The sequence below is a fragment of the Xiphophorus couchianus genome, chromosome 21 (assembly GCF_001444195.1).
Source record: "Xiphophorus couchianus chromosome 21, X_couchianus-1.0, whole genome shotgun sequence".
In the NCBI taxonomy this organism is placed as follows: Eukaryota; Metazoa; Chordata; class Actinopteri; order Cyprinodontiformes; family Poeciliidae; genus Xiphophorus; species Xiphophorus couchianus.
In genome coordinates, this window is record NC_040248.1 from 7,703,402 (window position 1) to 7,724,563 (window position 21,162).

At 37.5% G+C, this 21,162-nt stretch overlaps 1 long non-coding RNA gene across 17 annotated transcripts in view; it reads right to left on the bottom strand.

The window, feature by feature from the left end:
* LOC114137020 (uncharacterized) overlaps positions 1–21,162 on the bottom strand; it is a 50,074-nt gene that overhangs the window by 12,027 nt on the left and 16,885 nt on the right. For 5 of the 17 annotated variants that reach the window (XR_003593918.1, XR_003593906.1, XR_003593905.1 and 2 more), the window contains exons 2-3: positions 3,403–7,083; positions 2,824–2,903 (exon numbers count right to left, since the gene is read on the bottom strand). This is a non-coding gene — a long non-coding RNA (uncharacterized LOC114137020). Of the gene's footprint in view, positions 1–1,819; positions 2,121–2,823; positions 2,926–3,343; positions 7,084–21,162 lie in introns of all 17 variants that reach the window. The other 12 variants (XR_003593920.1, XR_003593909.1, XR_003593919.1 and 9 more) reach the window with 9 other exon arrangements.

Below are 21,162 nucleotides of genomic sequence, written 5' to 3' on the forward strand. Positions count from 1 at the left end.
GTTTCATCATCTGCAGCAGTCCGTGGTGATGAGCCGCCACGGCTGACTGCGTGCAGTCCAGAGTTGTGGGACCACGCAAACTGCAAGCCTGAGTGAGGACAGCGCTAACAACAGGTTGCTGCTATCCACATTTAGACAGTTTATAGCTTAGGGAGCACGAAGTGCATCACGTTTTGGTCAGAAACCACTAAAACATCTGCCTTTTTCTCTTTTGAATTGACACATTATTGCACACCCAAGGATGAAGTGTTAACTTTAAATCCACAGCGCGACTGACCGCCAAATAGCATAACTCCAAATAAGTGGCTATAGAAAGCATATCCTTCAATTATATGGCTCTAAAACTTAAATCTTCAAACCTAAAGCCCATCTGTCTGATGTGTCCTTATTAAACCTGCTACTGGAAATACTCAGGCTTTAATGCTGCCTTTTTATGGAGAATAAACACCACCAAAATGCAAGAACGCAGCAGACAGGTCAGGGAGAAAGTCACGGAGAAGTTTATAGCAGGGTTAGGTCAAAAAAACAACATGCCAAGCTTTAAACATTTTGTGGAGCACTGCTCTAGCCATCACCTGAAAATGTACCGTAAAAAACACATTCCTTGTGTGAAAAATAAATCAGATAAATTTCTGATGCAGGTCAGGGTTGATGGGAATACAAAATCCCAATTAAAGCAGCAGTATGTAACTTTTATAAAACAGTTTTTACATATTTGCTAAAACTGTCACTGTTTCCTGACAGCATAATCTGAAACAAATAATCTGTGAAAAAAATCCAGCTCCTCTACCTCCTCCCTGTAATCCTACTGCCATCTGCAGAAATACGCTGTATTACTGTCAATCATGCTTATGTAAATACTGCTCACACCTACTCTCTGCCACATTACAGCTCCTCCCCACAGTAAAACCTATCATGAAACGAATAGACTAATTAGCATAGCTACTGATGATGATGGATAAACAGTTTTAATGCAATGTTAAGTTGTTTCTCCACCAGCAAACCGCCAAGCTTTAGCTCGAACATGCTGTGTATGAAAAAGCGTGAGTACCATGTACATGAGTGTGATTGACTGCACTAAGACCTTCTGACCTGGAGTGGTGTGTTTCTGCAAATGGCAGTAGGACCACAGGGAGGAGCCATTATCTCCTCTGACATTTTTGACATATATGAAAACAAAAAAACAGGTTTTACAAAAGTTACCTGCTGCAGCTTTAAGAGGTTCAAACACATTGTTTGTGGTTGTAATGAGCCAAAATGTGAATAGGTTCATTTGCAAGGCTCTATGTGCAGTAGAATGCTGTAAGGAATACATTCCTGCAAATCCTGCTAGCTAATAAAAATAGCCACTAACTGCTGTTCAGTATATAAAATCCTGCAAAATGTTTCCCACAAGTTGCAGAAGAAAACTGGCAAATAAAACAATATATTAAGCAACATTCTTACTGACAGTGAGTAAATCCTTTAGGCTCTGTCTGCATGCCAAAACATATACAAATCCCAATACGGGTAAGTTGTTTCATACCATATACTGTTTAAGATAAACAATGCTGCAGATATACTTAAAGGTAACATACTTTTTGCATTTTCTGTACATTACACAGAAGGTGCATTGACGCATTTCCAGCTGCATCAATAACAATTGATTTAAACTGTGAAATGCATGTTTGAATAGTGGAGTAGAGAAAAAGCAGATTACATCATTCAGAAAATTTTCTCTGGCTGTGTGTGTTCATGAGAAACAGCTTAATAAAAGCAGAAAAAACAAACAAACAAAAAAATCATCAACACAAAAAAAAAAGCAGGTGAGAAGTCTCACCTGATCTGAGCCCTGCAGGCAGTGGCTGTGACACGTGATGTGCAAACGAGGTTGAACGCCTCTCACCTCTTGGTGTTAAATGCAAACAATGCCACTGGTGGAGCCCAACCAGCATGTGTGTATGCATGCGTGCGTCGGGGTGTGTGTGTGTGTGGCCGGGTGGGAGTTTAACAAGTGAGTCGATAGCTGAATGGGAGAGAGCAGACCGCTGGCGCTGGTGAACAAACAGAGCAGTCACATCAAAAGGCCGAGGGCGTGAACACTAACGATGAAGTCAGACGTTTCCCTGAAGTAAAACACCCTGAATGATGACAATAAAGAAAGTTATTATCGTTTAGATGCATTCCTTTGAACTGATTCAGGCAGGAAATAGATGAGGGTGGAAAGTGTAGATAGCCAAGGTTACAGGGGTAATGTAACAGAGTAAGTAGTTATTTTACTTGAAAAGATTAACTTTGTGAAAAGCGTCACAAAATGAGGATTAAATCAAATCTATTGGCAAATGCCTTTGTCCTTTACTTCACCCTAAGAGTAAAAACAAAAGCTAGAAAAATCCTCGGGAAACATAGCTAACATTAAACTTTTCGCAAGTTTATCAGGTTATAAAACAATGGAGTCAATAATCCATGTTTTGTCACCTCAAACGTCAATGTTTTTTTATTGCTGTTTTATGAGATACACTCCACTTGGTGAAAGCCTAAGAGTGAAATGGAAATTAAGAGGATACATGGTTTCACAAACATTACAAAAAAATCCCCCAGAAAGTGCAGCATACATATGCATTCTGCCCCCTCAACTCAGTTAGCCCTAAATAAAATACAGTACTCAGAATGGGGCAATCTGCTTAGAGGGCAATTATTAGTCATGCGTTCCACAAATCTGAACTTTATGAAAGAGTGACAATAACAAAGTTATTGGTGAAAGAAAACAAACAAGTCCTGTGTGAAGTTTTTTATGAAGGACACAAAGCAAACTTATGGAAGAAAACGTTTTGGAGATCTTACCTAATACTCTGCACTACTCTGAACACATCACCCCACAGTCACAGATGGAGGTGACAGCATCATCATGTGGGGATGCTTTTCTTCAGCAGGGATGGGAAAGTTCTGGAAGAAAAAATGTTAGAATTTGTAAAAGATTTGAGACAACAAGACAACAACAATAAACAGCAAGAGTTAACAAATGGCCCAGTCAAAGTTCAGTCTAATTGAGAATTTATGAGTAGATGTGAAAAATATTTTTCACAGATGCTCTTCAACCAATATGGTTGACTTCAGCTATGTTGCATAGAAGATTAGAGGAATACTTCCAATTAGACATAAACACGTTCACTTACGTCATAGCCAAGATATTTACATATGTCACAACTTTCCACAAACTTTTTAAGATTTACTAAGACAGATCTATATGGGTAGTTAAAAGGTCAGGACTGAAATACATATGAACATTTCTTAAAAGGCATGTCAGTAAATATAACAGCATATTATCTGATGAGGTGTCATAGTGGTGGGAAACTCAGCCAACCTTTACCAGTTGTCTTTGTGCTCTGCTTACTGGGTGGACATCCCCAGTTCATTCATTACCTGGAGTCCTGCAGCAGTTATGCGTGGGTTGTGACGCCTGACAGCACATTCCTGTACAGCAGTGAAAAAAAAAAGAGAGTGGGAGTTGACAGAGGTTTATTTTAATGAGCTTTGTGTTTGTTTAACCTCCTTCCCGCACCTCCTGATCCCAACATGAAAGCGAGCAGAAGTCAGAATCAAAAAGCTTGACCTGGCACAGTGTGTGTTCGCATGAGTCTTCTCAGAACAGGCAAAAGTGCCCTGGGTGAGTGTTTTCCAAAGAAAGTTGAAGCATGCAAAGGAGGGACCAAGGTACAAGAGAAAGCGTGATAAAAAGTGACATGGAGCAATATCCAGTCTAATGAGCTTTCCTTTGCTCAGCTGACCACATCTAAGAGTTTCTGGAGGCTAGCCAAAGATAAGGTTTTTAAAATCTATTAGATGGCTTACACCTGGTGTACTGTACTGCCAAACCTGAAGAATACCTGACAGTCAAATGACCACAAACCAACTAAAGAACAACTTCAATCTCTTTGATATAAACTGTGATCAAAAGTCACTTTAGCATAAGAACTCCATGCTAATAGTTTACACAAAACAAGCTTGTCAAATTTCACAAAATGTTACAAATCGGATTTTAGGAACTAGTAAATGTAAACGAGTTTACTTAATAATCTAAGCTAGGTTCGCTTACAATAATTTATCTAAGCTAACGTATTTTAGATAAGCTAAGTTAGTTTAGCATTAATATTCTTAATGATGCATCCAGTAATATAATATTTTTTCCCACTTTTTGACTTAAAAAATATGTCATAAGATCTTAAAACATTACTAGCAGCATATGATTATTAAATTCATCCGGGGTAGTTACATGTTTTTGTTTGATTAGATAAGTTAGCTTAGCTTATATTAGCTATTGTGACCTAGCTTTAATTTGTGCACCATTTAGCCTAAAATCTAAATCTAGTGCAACTTCTAAAACATTTGTGTTTTGAAGGTCAATTTTCAGCCTGTTTATCTGTAACTTGACTTTGATGTTCTTCAGTTTTGTTTCTTATTAGTGTTACTCAGGGGGATTTTTCCTTTGCTGAACATTTTAACATGTTCGAGCTAAAACCAAAACAAGACATGGTTTTCCCCAGTTTCAGTTGAATACTATTCATATCATTATGTGTTAAATTTAAGACCTATATGAATTACAGAAATTAAGTTAAAACTTCAATGACTCATGCTTAACTTACTTGAGATAAGAAAAGGGAGTGGGAGTTCAATTTAAAAAATGAAAGTACCTTTAGTATATTTTAAGTTTAATAACAACAGGTTTAAGCCAATTGTAATCCCTGTTTTCAAAGCAAACCCTACCCACTTGTTGATGATAAAGGGGAAAGTAGTGGCTAATTTAACAATAACGTTTTGATTTTAATTGTCTGAACTTGCAGTTTTAAGGCAGTAACTCGGTTTAAGGAGCCAGATTCTTCTCTAGGTTTATAGAGAAGAGCAGAATTTATTGACACAAATGATTTCTGAGATGAGTCATTTTTTTCTTTGCATAATGCGATTTGTAGTTTTGCCACACCACAGTGACACCTGAACTCCCCAGACAGACCAACGAATCCCAGAATGAAACAAGTGATACCAGCTAAGAAAAAGAAGAATTACATTTAAAATATTAAATAAGAATGTGCTTTGGAAATATGTTTTTCAAAGATTATGAAATGTAAAGATTTTACAACTTTCAGAAACTGAAAAACAATCACAACTAGCCAGTGTTCAGATATTTGGTTTTAAGGTGGCTACTTCTTGTCTAAGCAGATAAACTTTTGAATTTCAGCTTTTTGTTTTTTACTCATTTCTGTTATACAAACAAATATATAATAGAGAAACTGTAAGGCAATCATTTCTCCTAAAGAAGTTGTGAGTCAATTCAGGATGCATTCTTCTAATTATTACTAGTGGGAAATAGTTCTTAATTCTCTGAATTGTCCATATGCAACTTAAAACTCCTTAACAGTACATATTTTTATGCTGGTGTCTAAAACCTCAATCTTTAATAAACATATTTGACTCTACTTGTTACTATATAGAAAGTGGCATAAAAACAATCCCATTTCTACTTTTCTAACTTCCAGTATAAGCTAGCTGTGCTACAGTACTGAAGTTAGCTTGCGTGAAAAAAAAATCAACAAGTGGAGCTCTGTATCCAGTCGTGTTATTTAGTTCTTGCCCTCCTCTTTAACAGCTTTAATAAGTTCACAAAGCATCTCTGCTTGTTAATTTTTTTTTCCGCCTGCTTATGTAAAGTTGAAATTAGATTGCCATGTTCACCACTAGGGGGAGCTGCTGCCCAGGTAGCCCTCAGACCTCCACCTGTAAACAGACCGCTTCAGGCACACAATCCACGGAAGTCAACGTGACAATTAAATTTTAAGATTGAAACTGAGAGTGAAAGATTTTGTATCGCTATTTATTCGCTGTTGTGCAGAAGAACAGTGCATGCATAACTATTTCAGCTTTACGGTTCTCAAACTTACGGTTTTTCATTCTTTTACCTTCGGTTTCATTTTAAACATTCTCAGAAATGTTCGGGCAAATGTGTAGATTACATAACTGGGGTGTTTTCAGGATTCACGACATGAGAAAATAACCCACTTTTGGTTTGTGGTGCACTAAACCCAGACACTTAAACCAATAAGGCAGTCGATGCTGTCAACAACAGTCGTAACATGCAACCTCTATCGGGCTCTAACAGCTTTACTGCATGTTTTTCCTCAACATTTTCGATGGTGTACATGCTCTGTTTCACTCACTTTTTCCCTAAATTGATCATCTTTCACATTTATCTTAAAATATCTCATCAGACATCTTGTTGATGGGAATTGGTGCCGCTGACTCAGCTGTTAATCACATGTAAAAACAACAACACTGAAATTCTGCAGTAAGGTGTCTTGTGGGTGTAAAATGATCTGTTAAAAAGTACAAGTGGCTCATAAGTAGAGTGAAAGGTTTTCCCCTGTAAGCAGCACTAGCTGGTCTTCAGGTGACTTCACAGGCTTCCTTGATTAACTGGATACAAACATAAAAACAAAGCAATGATGATTCTGCTATACTGACAATTTTATTCATAAAAGTGTGCACCTTTTTCCAACATTTAACAGTAACAAGTGCCTAAAATGAGCTACAAAAATGGTGTAAATAGGCAATTTTTTAAAAATGTACATAGGTTTAGAATTGGCTGCAAAGCAAGTCCCTCCCCTTTTTCACTTGCGTCCATATATAGTCGCGTCTTGATTTCCAGGTCTCAAATATCAAAGTCCTCATGACCACATCAGTTATACACAACACACCTAAATGTAAGCTAAAAAGTTTCAAACATTCAACAATATGACTTCTGGTAAATAAAACACCCTGCTGGCCCTTTAAGAGCAACAGTGGCAGTTGTACTACTAGGTACTTCCCAAACTCAATGAACCACAGGGGGGCCCAGTCAGGGGTGTATCTGTGTCCTGTCAAAGAAAGGGGAAGTAGGTACTATTAAAACTCATTTGTGTGTACACGTATGCTTCTAAAAGATGCTGTGAAACTGAATCCAACACAGTCTGCTTCCATCTTTGCATCTTTCCTATTTAGTCCAAAATCCTCAATTGTGAGTTAATTGGATCCACAGCGGTGAGCTTCTGCGGCCCCAGCAGCAGCAGCCGTTGCCTGCAAGACACAGAAAAGGAGACATATCCTGAAATGACTGTCTGAAAAAAAACCCAACTTTCATCTCTCATAGCAGGTCACTGAGAAACACTTAATGCAAACACAATGTCTCTTTCACAATGAGTTGATCAACGTTAGAAATGCATTTGGCTTTCAGTAAACAGCGGGGAAAGATACAGGACATGTGGCAAAAGAAAGTATGCACAAAATCTACAACAGTACACAGGCACTCCATTGTTATATCTTCAATCACTGCATTTTGACCACTAAAACTGCTACAACACAGAACTGCAGGTTTAAACAGATTAATATTAGCACTCTAGTAATGTATTGGTTGCTAGCCAATCCTTTGCACCAACTGCAGCCATTTTAGTTGTTTCATCTTTGGAGCATGTGTCCCGATAGGATGCTAGCCAGTTAGCAAAAGCTCCAAACTGCTATAAAACAAGTCAGGATCAAACCACCAGCCTACAAATCAGAGGAGACAGCTAAAAAGAACTCAGTCTATTGGTTGAGACTGAGTGATTTATATTTATACTTTTACAATTTCATAAATATAGTTTTGAAAAGTACATCAACTTACATTTAGTACTTTGGTGATTACATTATTTATTTATTTACAGTGCTTTGAAAAAGTCTTTGCCCCCTTACATGCATAAACCAAGTAAATGTAAAAAGTTATTTACAGATGGGAATTTAATTAATTATAGAGAAAAAACACATCCAAACCATGGCTTTTCAGTAAAACAATACTGCCTCCCTAAATGTAACAGCTAATTGTGTCTGCTGATATCAAGCTTTTGTTACAACTGTGAATTAGGTTTTTACATCACTGTGGAGGAATTTTGAGCAGCTCTTCTTTCTAGATTGGTTTTACGTCATCTCATATAGGTCTGGACTTCGACTAGGCCACTCTGAAGCACAGTTGTCGGTTTTTTTGAGGCATTCAAAGTTGGACTTGATGGTGAGTTTTGTGAGGTGTGAGGTGACGTTCAAGAACAGATCACATGACGTTCTTCAAGAGTTTCTGGTAGAGAGAAAAATTAATGGTTCTGTCAAGCATTTTCTTAAATACATCCATCCATCCATCCATTGTCTGTTCACCCTTGTCCCCAATGGGGTCGGGAGGGTTGCTGGTGCCCATCTCCAGCTACGTTCCAGGCGGGAGGCGGGGTTCACCCTGGACAGGTCGCCAGTCTGTCGCAGGGCACATTTTCTTAAATCATTGGCTGAATTTTGCAGAACGATCGAAGAATATGAGCAAGTCCAACCCTGCTATTTACTGGGAAAAAATACTTTGGAGTGACCTAGTCAAAGTCCAGACCTTGTTTAAGACCATGATCTTAAACTAGATGCTTATGCTTAGAAAACGTCCAATGTGCCTGAATTAAAACAACTCTACCAATTAGAGTAAAAAGCATTGTTAAAGGTCAAACAATGAGTTAGTTTTTTGTCTCATCCCTTGAACAGTTTTTTACGTAGGTTATCTTCATCTGAATTTAAAATAAATTTAATGACCTCAAACATTCATGTTTAAGGGCAGAAATAAATATTTCTTTGAAGCTCTTAAATGTCTGTTCAAACTTAGACTAAAGCTGAACTAATCACTCACACAACCACTGAGCACATTTCTCTGAAACATCGTAAAGTTCAGCATCTTGCTCAATAACGTGTTGAAATGTGAACTGGGAGATCCTCGCAATACAAAGCTGCATGGTCTGAGCCCCAGCAGCTTTATTTAAACTATTATGCAAGAAGGTAGCAGTCACAGTCAGTATCACAGCAGAGCCAAAGAAGCCTCTGACTGAAGACAGTTTGCTGTTGTTTGGCAGTGATGAAGAGGAGGCTCAGGGTTTTCCATAAACGTCTCATTTGGTGAAGAACCATTCTTTGCACAATCATCTCCAGATGTGCCAGAGAAGTCCCCAGAACAGAACCAGCCGCCTTCAGCAGCTTGCTTTGCTTTTCTTAACACATTTTTACAGGTTTTATAAATATAAAAACAACAAAAGGTGTAAGCAAAAACAGTGATGTTTGTTAAAACGAGAGCGGCAATTTGGATATTTTATTTAAAGTGCAGACATAAATGATGAATCTATTAATGAGTTTCTCTATGTGTCCTATTTAGTATTTTTGTTTTTCATTAAATTTTATAATTTTATAATATTGTTACATGCCTGGCAGGCTGTTTGTTTCTTTTTCCCCTCCCCCTTTGTTTCTTCACAGGTACTAGGGAAAGGTGGTGTCAATCTCCTCTGATTGATCCTCATCAACTATGGGCCAATCAGCATGCAGGGAGGCCTTATTTAAGCAGCCCAGCTGGGTAGAGGCCAGGGGAGGGGGGGGGCTGGCTTTGTTACCACCTGACGCATGTCTTGTTGCTCTTTGTGTGAAGGTTTGTGGTGGGAGTTAGAGGGCGAGGTAAGTTTGGGGTACCCTGTACATTTCATCACGTAGGTGTATTTTCTGTTAGATACACTAGGTAAGGAGGTGGGTGCCACCCATGTAAAGTTTTGGTGGAAACTTTTGTTAGATTAGATAAACAGGGCTTTTGTTTTCTTTTGTTTCTTTAGCTCAGACGGTAGTTAGGCCCTGTTTTGTTTTATTATTTTCTATGATTTGGCACCCCCCTAACCGCCCCTTTCTCCCCCACAGTTTGTGTGAGCCTTCCGGGATTTTCGTTATCAATAAATCCCACCTTTTTACAACATTCACCTGGACTCTGTCAAATGATTGTGACTGTCGTGTTACTCCCCTCCTCACAAAAAGGGGGTGGGGCCGTAACATATTGATTATATTTCCTGTGATTGCTATGTGTATCTTTGACTAGTCCGCATTTTCTTGTGCAACTTTGTCTCGTTTTAAGGAAGATGATTTCCTTTTTAAATTTGAAGAGGTTCAACTTTTTCACTAAATGGTCAGTCTGTTTATGTGCGAATGTGTCATTTAATTATTTCCTGTATTATGTGATTTTATTTAAACACAAACTGTTTGGTGATTTGTAATGACCATGATGTTGGCCATGTATTAATCTGAAAATAAAGTTGCTTCTTAAACGCTGAGTGTTGCAGAAGTCTTCACCTCACCAAAAACAGAGAGAAAATCGATTTCAGTTCATTAACATCCACTTATACAACACAATGATCAAATATAATGCTAAAAACATTTAGAAAAAAATCTGAAAAAATGTCTGCAAATATTTCAACTGAAATGTCAAAGGGGAATTATTTAGTTGAAGACAAGAAATTACAATTTCACACTCACTAAACATTTCAATAATAAAGAAATCATTTTTTAAATTTTGTTTTAGTTGAGATTTCAGACATGCCCCACGAAACATTTATTTGGACAAAGTTTTTGGCAAGTTTGTCCAAATCAACACTGCATAAAAAATTTTATGAATTATTCTTTTACTGGATGAATTCTCACTGAAAATTTTGTGTAAAAAAATAACTGAATTTTACAGAATGACTAGCGGTACAGTTTATTCTGTTCCTGCTGTCACATGTCTTAGCATATAAAGGGTCCATCAGATTTTTGCTTGAAATTGTCTCAAGTAGAAGACAAGCCCACAGCATCCTTGCTCCTCCACCGTACTTAAAACCAGACATCAGGAGTTTTATTAGCTTTAAGTCCCTGGAAAATAATCAACTTACAGTAAAACATGCATTATAAAAATCCTTCAGTGACATTTGGCTAAGATAGTCATTTTATGTATCCTCTCCAGCCCCATTGGGCAAATTTACCTGAATTAGAGGTTTGGTTTTTCAAATTTCTGGACCCGTTTAAGACCATTAGGATTTAAATAAAGACTTTAGATAAAACTTACAAACTATTTCACTGAGCTGATGTCTTAAAAAAAGATATCCAACCTAAATTATGTTTTTTTGGCATGTTACTCAGTTGCTTTCACACCTAAGCTACCTTAATTTTACCCCCTATACAATATAGTATGTTTCATTTACTCAAATAATAGGTTGGATTTTTCAAAAATTGAGCTGTGCTGCTAGAGTGAACAAGTATACCTGAATTAAATGGACATAATTATTTATTTATTTATTTACTTACTTTGTAAAGCTTAGGGATGACTAAAAAAATCCCGGTTTTCTATTTTAGAATCAATAATCTTTATGGTTGGATGAGGTTACTTATCAAGTTTTCAAACATAAAGCAGAAGATGAGTACTTAATTGAACTCGCTCCTTTTAGGAAGTTGTAAAAGCCACGTCAGTTTGTCTCAGTGGTTGTAAAGCTGGGGTGGAAACCGCCTGAAGAGGAGGCGGTGACGTCGTAATGGACAGCTGTGTCTCAAACTGGAGCTTCTCAGGCTGCTGCTCCTCCACTTCCTGCACTTCAAGGCAGCACGCCTGCTACAGAAAGCCACTCAGGAATATATGCAGAAACCTGTTATAGGAAGTGTTGAACTGTTTCATGTTCAAGTGGGTTGCAGCGGCACTTGGGGACTTCACCTAAGTGATGACAGAGAGCTGGTGATGGCTTTGGGGTTTTGTCAGCAGGTGATGATTCAGTGAAATCGATGCATTAAAAGATGCCTCACTAGTATTTCTAAAGTTATAGGGTTGATATCAGAAACTCATTTTCTTATTAAAGTTGCTTTTGAATCCAGTCAAGTCATTGAAACATGCAGAACAAGGAATCAGGAAGAAAAATAACTGGGGAAAAATAATTTTAGGTTCTGTTCTTAGTGTAGAAATTAGAGATGCAAAACCCTTGCACAACCAGCTCTGTTATTACTCATAAAAAAATATTTCACTGTTACTGAACAATCTGTTCTTCTTCACTGGTGTACTGTACTGCGAATTATATTACATTTTATTATGCACATTTTTGGAAAAGTGATCCAACTCAGTTTCACATCCCTTGGATTACAAGTCTGACATTTTTATTTCTAATAACTCCACAGGATTTTCTAGTAATCTTGTTTTTTACATACTTTTTACACTTTAAAATCTGATGCTGCGGTTACACCTACATTTTCCCTTTGCCTGACATTAAAAGTCGTTTCTGTTCTATTAGCACTTAAAAATGTCCATCTGAAGTGGTCGAATGACAGAAGACATGCTTCCTCCTGCTGTCACATTTCCAAACTTGTCCCATCATTCGCTGTAAAGTTGATTTCCTGAGCAGCTGTAAAAAGTGGCAGCAGAAATCCGGGATGCCACGTGTCATATCAGGGAAAGTGTTATTTCCAGGAGCCTGACAGAGTATGAGAAGGAATGTGGGTGAGGTTAGCAACCAACACGGCTAAACTGGTACCACTTCCTCCTCCTCCTCCTCCTCTTCTCCTTCTTCCAGTGATCTCACCCTATTTGTAGAGGTCTGGTATCTGAGCCTGGCAGAAACGTCAGCTGTGAATCACATAAACCTCTACACAGCGGCCCGACTGGACCGGGTCCCGGCTCTGCTGCACGCTCATATCTGAACCAGCACTTTCGCTAGCGTGCCCCTGCTATTTATAAGTGGAAACCAAACTAGCTGCTGCTAACACACTGAGCCATGCAGGAGTGCTTGGATGGCATTTCTCAGTGTGACTCTAGAGCTCTGTGGGAAATCCCATTTTCATCTGCTGCTGAACAAACCAGGTCAGCCACTTGATCGTTTGATATTGCTGGGAGGCATTGTCTCAAATGCAGCGGGTCATGCAGGGTACTGGTTGGCTGCCTTCCACTGAAAACTGCAATCCCACAGCCAGAAATTAGCAGGAAGAAATATGGATGTTCATTTGGTTAAACGAGCAAATAGTAGGGATAAATATCAAAAAAGTACAACAGGAAATGAAGCAGAGTAATAGGATCTGCACCTACTACACTCTCACTGTTCTCACACACAGAAAAACAACCTGTTTAAAAACTAAGTGGATGCTTGAAGTCAAGAAATACACAGTGAATATTGAAATAATTTAGTTAAAAAGACAGATGTCTGATATTTAAATGCAAAAGGAGACTGTGGAAAAATACATTTGTATTTACTCTTAATTAATCAATGATTTATCTGAAATGAAGTTAAGTTGTCCAAGAAGAATCTTCCTGATATTTGTAAGTTGGTCAATCTGAAAATCACGACTTCTTAGTCTACAAAAGTCTACAAAAATGAAAAATGAAAATATAAACTGCTATCAGAATTACTTTTGATAATAATAATAATAATCACAAGTAAACATGACAAATTAACTACTCTCAAATTAATCGCAAGATCCAAATTCTGGCTAAATACATTCCATCCCTTCCTGTCACTTTCTGTATAATTTGCTAACATATTGCTCTGTGTTTAAACTTCAGCTGCTTGAACACATTTTATGTGTTTGCAGGGTGGTGTAGACTAAACCAAAGACCAAATCTGGAAGAACATACTTACAAATATATACACATTTAAGTAATTTTGTTTTAACAGTTATATTGCATTTGTGATTTTTGGGGGGGATAAAAACAGAAAATAAACCAAACCAGGCTGTAGATATTTGCATCTTTCAGCTAGAGTTTGGTGAGACTTGTCAAGTTATCAGTCAGAAGAAAGGTAGAAAAAAAGAAGTCTATAATTTATGTAAAATTAAAATAATTTCAGTGTATAAAATAGTGCAAGTGTGATGTTTTGGTAGACTAAGATACTTCAGATATCATACATTCACACTGCATACCAATAATATATCTAGCCAAGTGGAATATCTTTTATGCAAAGTGGTAGTCATCATGATGGTAGAAACAGCAAGGAAAATGTGGTTTAATGTTGCAATATTCAACAATAATATCACAATTTCACTTCATGCAGGCTTACTGTGTCGCATTAAATCATCTCGCAGTGAAGACAGTTGATCCAGCATTAATTGGAGAAAATATGGGAAAACAATGACATTATATAAACTGAACGTTTTTGCAAAATTCATAAAGAAACAAAAAGTCAAGATAGACTTCTTTTTCAGCAACAAGGCAGTTTAAACTGCTTTACATGAATGATAACCACACAAAACACAATGATCAAACAAAAAAGAAGCATTACATCACAGTGGGAGAATAAAGAGAAGTAATAAAAAGCTGAAATTCAGACAAGAATGAATCTATTTTCCCAACAAAGCAACTCTAAACAGGTGGGTTTTTAGTCTGGATTTAAAGGAATTCAACTTTTCAACTCTTTTGCAGTTTTCTAGAAGTTTTTTTTCCAGATTTGTGGTCAACAGAAGCTGAATGTTGCTTCTCTATGTTTGGTTCTGGTTCTTCAGAGCAGACCAGAACCAGACGACCTGAGAGGTCTGGAAGGTTGATACAACGGCTTCAGAACTAGGGTTACGTGCCCTATCTTCCTGGTTTTAGTCAGATTGCAGCAGCAGCATTCTAGATCTACTGTATCTTTCTTATTTATTTTTCAGGCAGACCTGTTAAGACATTGTTGCAGTAATCAATGCGACTAAAGATAAATGCACAGATGAGTAGTTAGCAATGCTTAGACCCTGACACTAAAGGAGCTGCAGGATTTTTAGTCAAACTCTTGTGTTTGTTTTACATTCAATATTTTACATTCAATATTCTGAATTCTGGACCTTGTCCAGACCAAGGTCACCAACTTTCACAACCTGAGGAGCCATTTTGTAAAATGTAACCACAACATAATCCTTAGAAAAACAAAAAAAGAAAGATCAACTTTAAGAATTACCTGCTGTAAAATGTTTATTTCATAGTTTTATCAAAGGACAACAATTTCATTTATATTAAGAGATTAACAAACTATAATAGGAATGATCATGAAAACCTTCTCTTCAGTGGAATGTAGTTTGACGCCAAAGTTCATCTTTACTGGTCAAACTTTAGAGCGACAGTGGAGACATTGAGCATCTTCTGATCCAGCCATCACCATGAAACTAGGTGGTGGCAGCATCATGGTGGGTTTATTTTTGCTCGGATGGAACTGGGTTGATACTATGAACAGCTCCAATCATCAACCCACTTTCACCAAGACTGTTTATCTGCTATGAAGCTGACGATGAAGAGGGATTTCCTTGGATAGTATTGCATCCAAATTATTAAAGTAATTTGGAAAATGCTAAATTGTAGGAATGGCCTAGTCAAAGCTCAGAGCTAAATCTGACTGAACACATGTGGGGTCACACAAAAAACCCTGAACTTTTGCAAGTAAAGAGTGGACTTGTACTACCAGATCAAGGCTTGGCATGAGGGCAGGTTGATTCTTGGTTGTCTTGTAATCGCAGCCAACATCTAAACAACTTTTGTTACATAAAGAAGAAAGAAAAGATTTATAAGCCTGCCCTGAAAAAAGCTCATTGCTTAATCTGGTCTGAACATAGAAAAAAAGACAACTTTAGCACGTTTAACTGGCTCAGACCTCAATAGCCTTTCAGAAAGCTCTCCCGCACCCTGACAAATCCACTTCAGTGGGTTAATGGGTCATGAAAGATCGGTTGGATCTGCTTCTAACCAGCTGAATGAAACAGCATCCCGTTTCTGCCGCCCAAGCCAAGCTGCTCCAGCTGCTTCTTATCTCAGCTGTAACGTGAACCGGCAGGAATCCGCAGGCACTGCTGATGCTGGCGTGATCTGTGACCCATCTTTCATCGGCAACAAGCTCATTACCCCAAAAACCTCTCAGGACGAGATGAGAATCATGGCGGCACAAGTCGGTGCAAACAATCCAGGAGGAAGGTCAAAACTCAGACCTGGATTGTTCCAGAGCTTACGTCAGAAAACGTTTCCTCAATGCAGCACGGGACCCTTACCATTTAGTCATTCTGAGTTCAAGAAATTTCTTAAGAGCTGCGGCGTCATTAGCCACAACTCTTACAGATCTGTCTGTGAGATCTGTATTTCTGACAGACAGCTTGCTCCTAGGAGAGCCTCAAGGCTCCTTCAGAAATCAAAAATGTATCCTCCCACTTAAACACTGTTATCCTGTGGAAATGCCTGCAAGATTCTTTCACGTCCAAACCAGAAATAAATTGGCTCAAGACGTTTGAGCTATTCTTTGTAGTGAGTCAGCATTGCTAATGTTTCTCCTTACGCAGCTGCTTGCCCTATAAAAACTCCATTTTCTGCTGCCAAGGACCACACATATGAAAAACTGGGGATATTCCAAAGGTCTTTTCCGGCCTCGCTTTCAGGCTTATGAATGGCAACAGATGAGGCCATGAGGAGAAACTAAAAGTGTCTTTTTTGAGTTTTCTCTCTGAAAAAAATGTTTTTTTAACAAACTTGAACCCGGCCGTGTCAACTGGCGCCGCAATCAGGTTCAAGGCGCAGAGGGAAGTGGAGCGCCCTCTCGTCGTCTTTTTTACACGAAGTCACCACAGCTGCTGCCGCTCTGCCGCGGAGGCCGAGCGAAAGGTCGGCTCTCCAGCTGAAGGTCGTAAATCCAAGACGTAAAAAAAGGAAAGACTTACGCACTGCTCAACAGGTGCAGATCCAGAATGAATGGTCACTCCTCTTTCGGTTTTTTTCCCTCCCTCCATAGCATCAAGAAGAAAAAAATAAAGGATATAATAGAAGCTGGAGCATTCAGACTCCAGAACTTACAGTGCCTGGCAAGAAGAAGAGTTTGGCTGCAAAAGACAACACTAAGTGGTAAATGATCGTAAAGTGGAAGGAAAATAAATCATTGTTTTATTTTATTTTTTGCAAATATAAATATGAGGTATAAATATGTACATTTAAAACATTTTCTTCTCACATACTTTATTTGTTGTAACCACAAATACTAAAATTGGGTTGTTTTAAGTGAAAATATACTAAGGTATTTACGAGTTTATCAAGGTTAGACATAAGATTGTTTTGGAAAGTCTTGACAAGTGACATATTCTTGTTCTGTTGGTAGAGTTTTATTTTATTTTCAGCAATATATATAAAAATGAAGAGCCCACTGCACTGAACCCCATTGAAAACCTCATGGTTTTTCCACCAAATATTGATTCTGAACTCTTCCTGATTTAAAACATTAGCATTATTATTTGTAAATGAATATGAACTTGTTCTCTTTGCACTATTTGAGGTCTGAAAGCACTGCATCTTTTTTGTTATTTTAACCATTTCTCATTTTCTGGAAATAAATACAAAATTTTTGCTCGGAATTTCGGAGACTTGTTCATAGAATAAAAGAAGAATGTTCATTTTACTCAAACATATACCTATAAAAATATATACGTATATATAAATAGTAAAATCAGAGAAACTGATCATTTTGAAGTGGTCTTGTAATTTTTTTCGAGAGCTGTACACTGTTTGTACTTTTCTTTCTCGTTTTTGAAAGGTGAATGTTTGCAGTGTTGATATAATGTTTTATTACCCGACACTTCTCCACAAATTTGTCTGAATTATCTACTGTGTTCCTTTGTTGTCATGTTTTTATTATCCAATATTTTGTTCTAACAAGCCACTGAGGATTTTACTAAACATCTGGATTTATACTGAGAATAAATCCACAGGTTAGAGATCAGGTGACTTCTGAAGGTTATTGGTTGAATCAGATTTTATTTGGGGGCGGGGTGGGGGTGGGGGGTATCAGAGTAAATGAGGCAGAGTACAAATACCAGCAATCTTTTCAGATTGTTTTTTCATAAGAACAATGAAAACCATGCATCATTTTCTTCCTTTTTGACCATTATGCACTACTTTGTGTTGGTTTCTCTCATAAAATGCTAATAAAAATACAATAAATTACAGTTTTAACCTGACAAAATGTGAAAAACTTCCAAGGGCTGCAAATATTTTTGCAAGACACTGAAACAAGCATCAATTAAAAACAACCGTATTATGCATTGAATCATTTTTTAAGCATCAGATATTTATGAATGTATATTTTTACCAACCATCAAACCTTCAGTGAAACTACAGTAAAGCGATTTAAAGTTCATCTCATTCGTTGGCTGCACCTCTCAGCTTCCTCATAATGAAAAGCTTTGACACATGAGCTGCATCCAGTGAAAGTGAAATAGTGACCACGGTTGTATATTTCTGTGTGGACGACAGGATATGAATAATGCATGCATGGTAGTGTTGTTGTTTTTCTTTTTCTAGCATAAATCTGTAAACGGATATGCATTTAATTTCCTTACAACCTGACAGCTTAACTTAATAAATAGGCAACTGTGATATACTTGTTCGGTTCTTTAAGTCGATTTGCAAAGTGATGAAGATGTTTGGGACGCCCCCAAGGAAAATTTATCTTTTGGGTTTTAAACACTGACACAACCTGAGACATAACTTCACAGAGATCTGATGTGATCAGCTTGCAACTCACGTTAGTTATGCAAAAACTACTCCTGAAACGTTATCTACTCCTCCTCAGTGTGTCTTTCTCAGCTTTGCGTCCTCTCAGATACAAAGCTCAGAAGTTGAAACTCAAGAAGAGTCACTGGTCTTCTCCTCCACACTCTTTGTTACGCAGATCAGGAATCCCACCCAAGTTGAAGATTTAAAATAAGAAGGTGTAGAGTTACATTATTATTTATTTATCCAATTATCTTTAACAAGTAATTTCAATTCCTGGAGCTGAAAAGTAAATCTTTCCTGAGAACAAAACTGAGGTCAAAGAAAAGAGAAATGAGACAGTCGGTTGATCTGCCCACCAACAGTGACCCGAAACTCAAAATGCGCTTTTTTTTACTACTAGTAAATGCATTGAACCTAAGAGCTTCCAGGTCACAGGGAGTAGAAGGTGTAACTGAGTAAAGAATATTCAAGTTTAGCGATTTCCAGTTTCAGTGGAGTGCTTAAAAGACAGAGTATTTCTAAAAACCTAGTTTTAGTAAAAAAAAATAAAATTAAAACAGTAACACACAAGGCCATTTAAATCTAGATCTTTTCTTTTAACACGATATATAGCATTATTTATATATTTATAACACACATACATTACATTATTAACGCATATTGTATGGAAAACTCTGACAAATAGATGTTTAAAAAATTTATTTCCTTCTTTTTTTCATGCCTAAATGAGGGTTTTTGAATTTACCCATTTATTTTTATAGCAAATCCGGATGTTAGCTGATTACATAAAAAAAAAAAAAAACAATCAAATGAACCTTTAACACCAAAAGTGTGATTCTGAGTCACTAAGTGCTGATAACTTGTTGAACCACTGGCGCTATTCAGTACCGACTTCCTCTGGAAATGAACATATTTGTGTGAAATTGTTGTAAAACACACAATTCCTGTGGAAATCTGTCATATTAGCTAACGGCGATGTAAGACGAACTGTTCTCTTCGGCATTCGCTGAATTCCTCACGCTTCGCTCTCCTTTTATGTCCACATCCAGTCATTAAGAAACTTCCCGCACAAATCCAATAAAGGAACAACAAGCCTTCTCATCAGCCGTCTGGCGGCGCAGTGTTTGTTTCCTGTTGTAAGAATGACGCTATTATCATGAAAAGCCAGCATTAAAATTTAATTTGACGTCTTCCCTCGTCTTTTATAGGAGAAAAGATCCAAACAGAGTAAAAGGAAACATTTTTTACCTTTACTATAAAAATAATTACAGGTATTTGTGGTAAAGATGAGTAAACCTGAACCATAATCTGAGAAATTAAGAAAAATCTAATCTTTGATAAAGCTTAGAATAAATCTGTCAATAAGAAATATTCATTTTAACTGGCTCTTCAACGGAGTAGCAATATAAACACTATTAATTAATAATTAATGACTCTCCCTTCCACTGGGGTTTACCTATAATGTGGCACACATGCCTATTTGTCTGAGCCACTGGCAACAAGTTTGGACCAGAACCCATATTTATCTTAATCCCACGCACAGACCGGAGGATGGCGGTAACGGAAAAAGGAAAAACCCGAAGCTCACTCTCAGAAAACTGCAGCAGAAATTGGTATTTTGGGGCCATCGACTCTCCATTAGAACCATTAGACACTAACTGGTTGTAGAGAGACGAAGAAAAAACATTCTCTGTCCTGCTTAGAAATGCAAACGTGGAGTTTTATCAACTTCTCAGCAAGGCTTGGATAACTTGTGGTACTGGTTGCACTGGTGGACCTATTGTCTTTCCTTAGATGCACCAGAACAGAAATTAGCTGTACTGCATTTTTATGGGTTTCTCCCCCCGCAGCAGTCCCTTTTTTTTAAATTACTGTAAAAAAGACATTATTGACTGAATGATTAACAATCTGAACGTAAAGTTCTTTACTACAAGCAGAACCTCTAGGAATATAAGTTCCTTACTGAAAACAGATTCTCAAACTGAACATTTCTTTACTTATAAGACATTTTTCTTACAAAGACTTATTTTGGACTTGAACTTAGTGAAGATACGTTTTTCTCTGGCAACATTAACTGGATCATCAACTCGTTTCATGGCTTTGTGTCAGAGTTAGTATTTTTGGACGGTTCAGGCCTCAACTTTTTAATATTTTCTCTCCTCATCCATGCTACATCCCCAACATTTATCTGACCAGTCGTATTCTCAACTCTCTCTGTGTGACTGCAGCATGCAAACACCTACAGAAATTTAAGGAAGCGTCCACCGTTCACCATCTCTGACCGATTTAGAAAACTTTGCAGGCCTAATGTGTGTCTGTTGACCTTTGTTAAACAGCCACCGATGACATTTAGAAATTAGTTTGCGTGTGCGACTGGAGTCCTGGATTTGGCTCAAAAGATAAGAGGATAAACTGTAAGAGCACCACAAATGTCAGCTGATAAGTACAGAGGAGGATCTGTGATGCTGCGGGCTTATGAGTTTAATATACCAAGACAATAAAAAATTTGATCTATTAGCAAGATACATTTAAATTTACTATGAAATGTAAATTAAGGTATTAGATTTTGCAACTGCAAAAAAGCACAATTTTATTATTATCATGGTATTTACCCTCCTTATCCAGATGTGCCAACAGCTGTGGATGGTGCATTAAAGAGTAAAGATCCATCTTCTTTTACTGAGTAGTTTTGCAGAGATTTTGTAGCTGCGAGGCAACAGAAGAAGATCAATGTATTAAAGAAGGAAACATAAATATACCTGAAAGTGTCTCAGAGTGAACTTCATACCAAAGTAACACCTGATGTATGAACCTCAAGATGAATGACCTTCTTAATTCACTAATCGATACCT